The 5123-nt window shown below is 47.1% G+C and overlaps 1 non-coding gene across 1 annotated transcript; it reads right to left on the reverse strand.

The window, feature by feature from the left end:
- Positions 1 to 571: 571 nt before the first annotated feature.
- On the reverse strand, positions 572 to 680 carry LOC120684129. The gene has a single exon (XR_005679111.1). It is a non-coding gene; the product is annotated as a small nucleolar RNA R71 (small nucleolar RNA).
- Positions 681 to 5123: the final 4443 nt, after the last annotated feature.

Here is a 5123-nt window from a genome sequence, read left to right on the forward strand (position 1 = left end):
TACTCTTTCAGGCTAATGTCACTTTATGTCTTCTTTTCTTTTTGATTTGAAAGAAGACAGGGGTAGTGTATGACTGGTTTCTCCCTGCTGGAAAACTACACAGACAATCCAAAGAGGCTCGTGAGAAGGGCACGACCTCGCGTCGTTCCTCCTCTCTCTATCCTCCCAGCACAGGAACCCATTAAGGAAGCACCACTTGTTCTTGAGGCTATGGCTGAGAAGACTCTCCGCGAGTTCTCCGTCCCCTCCACCGACAATGTGGTCACTGGCCCCAACATAAACGTTGGGGACGTGAACTTCGAGCTCCAATCAAGCCTCATTAACATGGTGCAGGCTAGCCCATTCTGTGGCAAGCCGAATGAGGACGCAAATGCACACTTGCAGAATTTTCTGGAGCTCTGCGACACCGTTGTTATACGGGGTGTCGCCGCCGATGTTGTCAAGCTTCGTCTGTTTCCCTTTTCCCTCCTGGGGAAGGCGAAACAGTGGTTTTATAAGGAAAAAGACATCGACACCTAGGCCAAATGCTCCAAAGCGTTCCTCGCAAAATTTTTCCCGCTGGGCAAAACAAATGCCCTGCGTGGGAGGATATCAAGTTTCCAACAAACGGGGATGGAATCCATCCCAGAAGCTTGGGAGAGGCTACAGGAATACATCCTGGCCTATCCTCACCACGGCATGGATGAGTGGCTCGTCCTGCAAAGCTTCTACAACAGGCTCAGAACGACACCTCCAGCCAATATTAAAGCTGCTGCTGGAGGAGCCTTTCTCGACCTAACCATAGACAAAGCCAAAGAATTGGTCGAGAAGATGGTCTCCAACCAGGGGTAGAGAGATGAACGACTCCAACCCCGCAAGAAAGGCATGCATACCGTCAAAGAGACAGATATGATTTCCGCAAAGCTGGACCTCCTCATCAAGAAGATGGAGGAAGGGAGCAAACAACAAATCCATGCTCCCGTATACACCATGGGTTCGCACTTCACGCGCGAAGTCTGTGGTAATGATGGACATTCGGGGAACGACTGCCCCGAAACCCGTGAAGACTGCGCATATCTCAACAACAACAATAATAATGGGTACCGTCCACAACAAGGAGGCCAGGGGTGGAACTAGCCACGTCCACCATTTCAGGGAGGTAATAACTACAATCCTTCTTATAATTCGAATTTCAATTCGAACCAACCTCCCTTGAGAGAACTTGTTTTTGGCCAAGTTAAAATCAATGAAAATATAAATAAAAAGCTTTTGGCCAATGACAAATCCCTGGAAAGTTTAAATGTTAAGCTTGAAACTTTGTCTTCCATGCTTAAAATCAGTTAAGTTTCAATAAAATGATCGAAACCCAGCTTGCACAAATTGCTGCTGCTTTACCTGCTGTTGAGAGCGAGAAGATCCCGGGGAAACCCGAGACTCCCGTAGAAAATGTCAGCATGGTGTTCACCAGACGGGGTAACTCGTCCCGGAGGCCACCACGCAATAACCATGCAGGCAGGTACAATCCCCCAAGAAACGATGTTTGGGATGGCATGGTGGCAGCGGTGCAAGAGGATCCAGGGGTCCCCTTGATCAGCTGCTCGATCTACATCAAACACTTCGAGCGATGCCTATGCGATCTGGGGGCAAGTGTAAACATAATGCCCAAGGTAATCTATGAAGCACTTGAATATCCTGCTCTTTCCCCAACAACTATGCTCGTACAGCTTGTAGATTCGACCATTCGGTATCCCGAAGGGATATCCGAACACGTTTTCATACGAGTGTGAGACTCCTTCATCCATACCGACTTTGAGGTAATGGATATGGAAGGCGACCTTGGAGTCCACCTCGTGCTTGGGCGACCTTTCCTAAGGTCCGCCAAGGCAAGGATCGATGTCGGTAAGGGAGAAATCCGCTTCTGCGTCGGAAGGGAGGATATGTTTTTCACGTTCAAGAAAAAGGAAGAGTAGCGCTTCATGATTCAACAAGACAGTGAAGGGCAAACACTCTGGGGTGGACCGGAGGCCCAGCCAGAACACCGACCTTCCACACCTAAAAGAAAAAAGAAAGCAAAGAAGGTGTGGCAGAAGGTCGAGACTTCGGCTTCGTCCAGTTCTCCAGGACGAGCCGACCAATGGTAAGAACGATGGAGAAAAGTCGTGCGCGTCGGACTATAAACGACGCGCTCGTGCCAAAGGTAAATTGGTAATTTTCTCATATTTACTTTCTCCACCCTTTTCAAATTCTCTTTGCACCTCATTTGATTTCTCCACTGCATGTTTGGAATTTTCAAAATTATTTTCTGCAAGCTGGAATTTTTCTAGCAATTTTTCCCCTTTCACAAAAAATAACAAAAATATTTTTTGAGTTTTAAAATCCTTTGGGAAAAATAATTTGGTAATCTTTTTGAGCAAACTTTCGGCCGTGCACCATATTTTCAAAGTTTATAACCGTTGAGGAATCACCTGGCCAAAGGGGGGCACCAGGGGGCCCACCCTGGGGCCGGCCGACCCCACAGGTCGGCCGACCCATGGCCAACGGCTCCTGGGCCCCACCTTCTCCAATGGCTACCTGACCGTTGTGGCTTGCCTCTCCTCAGGTGCACACGACGATTTCTCTTTAAATAGAGGCCGAGAGAGGGGTGAGGAGCTCTCATGCTCACTCTCTTCACTCTCACTCCCTCTCACACATTCTTGCTCGGGTTTCCATTGGATTTTGGCTCAAGTTTGATCGCAAGAACACACACTCTCTCATTTCTTTGCTGCAAGATTGTCCACACACTTGGAGGAACAACATTTGGGTAAGAGTTTCATTTTCATTTCACTAACGTAACCCGAATCGAGTTGTTCTCGTTCGTTCTTGTTCGTTCTTGTTGCGAGTATGAGAAGTGTAGGACGTAAGATTTCCGGAGCTCTCAAGAAGATGACGGGGTCATGCTCGTCCCGTTTATGGGGTGAGTCAAGCTCTCGTCATTCCTCCGAACCTGCACCGACACCGACCATGATGGATTATGAGCAAGATGAACAAGAAGAACAGTTGAGGAGCAAGCTGCAGAGCCGTAAGCCAAGGACATGGAGATAGATGAAGATGATGCACTGTACCTTGACTTGCGAGATGACCGCGAGCGTCAAGCCTACGCCATGATCAAGAATCGAAGCTTTGGTCATACTAGAGCCTTCGATCTGAACCTTCTCGAAAAAATAGGTATGGACGTTGACTTCGCTCGTGTTTGGCATGCGGTTGGATGGGATGGTTTTGTGCCCATTGAGTAGAATGGTTCTCGTCTCCTCACCATCCAGTTTCTTTGCATTCTTTGGGAGGTGGACGATGGTGTTTCTTTTCGACTTTTTGGAGTTGAACGCTATTTTAATTGGAGATATTTCAGCCACCTCCTTGGTTTTAGCGCACGCTTGCTGGTTTCCCTTGCAAAATCTTGCCGCGGTTTTGATCGACATGAGTTTTGGGGTATGATTTTGGGTCAAGTTGTTCATGGCAAGTTTGCACCTCGGTGCAATGACATTCAAAATCCGACTCTTCGTTTGATGCACAAGTGGGTGGCTATCACTCTCTTTCCAAGAGATGATCCACGACTAGTGCGAAACGATGAGTTGATCATATTATACGCCATGGTCAACAAGATCCGAATCTCCCCCGCAAAAGCAATGGTTAAGCAATGGCTCACAAATTTTCGGATGACGGGTCCTATTGAATGCACTTCTTTGGTTACCCGCATCGCATCAAACATGGGAATCTTAGAAGGGAACCCCGTTCCCTTCATTGAGGAGCCCCGTGTTATGATCGATGAGGTGTATTTGGTTCAAGGCCACACGCTCAAGAAAGGCCTGGGTGACTCCTTGATTTTCTTTTCGCTCGGTTATGCGAAAGAAATCCTGTTCCCAAACGCGGGGTATCATTTGTATAACTGCCGTTTGCTAACCATCCCTCTTGTTCCACAAGAGGAAAGCCGCCGGCATAGTGTTTCTGGTCTTCCTGGCAGGGTTACAAGAAGGAGGGCCAGAAGGGAGGAATTCATGCAGCAGCAACCTTAGCCTCAACCACAACAATATGAGGCCAGAGGTTCGTCATGGCAGAGTGCCAGTTCCTCAGAGTGGGCATGGCTGGCCTCAGGGCACCGGTCCACCAACTCCAGCTCCAGTGGACCCCCGCGACGTACAGCTTCGTCCAGCGGTTTTGCCACTCTGACTCGGCAGATGGGCGAGCTGAACATAAGCACCACCAACATCGACGAGTCGCTGGGCCAGCACATCGAGTCAACTCAGAACTGGCAGCGATACACAGGCGAGAGGTACCGCAACCTGTAGCACCAACAGCAGCAGACCCAGGAAGAGTGGAGGGCCTACTACCGTTGGGCTGGGTTTAACCCCAACCAACAGTAGTGAGCCTGAAGCTAGCTTGAGGGAGGACCCCCATGAGAGGTACCTTGTATCAAACTCTATCTTTACCGCTTTCAAAACCTTGCATGGAACCAAACAAAAATTTGCAAAATTCTGAAAATCCATAAAAATTTGCATAACTAAAATCAAATAAAAATTGGCAAAACCTTTGAAAACCCAAAAAAATTATTTACTTGCTTTCCAGTATGTTAAGCATGTGTAGTTTTTTCTTATTGAGATGATGAATAGTTGCTCTATTAGTTCCTTTCATATGCCTAGTTACAATCTTGTGCTCTTCCTAAGTTTTGAGTTTGGTGGTTAGTTTTTCAAACCTTAAGCTTGAAACTTGTGGGTAGCGAAAAGCAGAATTCGAATCTAGGTTGTTGTGGGTTATGATATGGCTGAAAAGAGTTGCTATGATCTTCTCCTACGTGATGCTTGATATCCGGAGCTGCACTTTTCAAAAATACAAAAATAAAATAAAGTTACTCGGTGATATGCAATTCCCATCCAGAGCCATATGAGTTACAAGTTTGAAAAGCCTTCCCACATATGCAACTTGTTTTCTCATTGAGCTTTGTCAAATTGTTGTGACCCTTTGAGAGAATCATTTCATACGCCCATGATCAAGATCACGTACACGTCCACTCACATGCTATACTTCTACACTTGGAAGATAGTAAGTACATCCTCCGTCCACCCACAAATAAAACTCCATGTTGTGCCATGTCTATCTCTCTCCAAAGTTAT

Source organism: Panicum virgatum, chromosome 7N, assembly GCF_016808335.1.
Source record: "Panicum virgatum strain AP13 chromosome 7N, P.virgatum_v5, whole genome shotgun sequence".
NCBI classification, from domain to species: Eukaryota; Viridiplantae; Streptophyta; class Magnoliopsida; order Poales; family Poaceae; genus Panicum; species Panicum virgatum.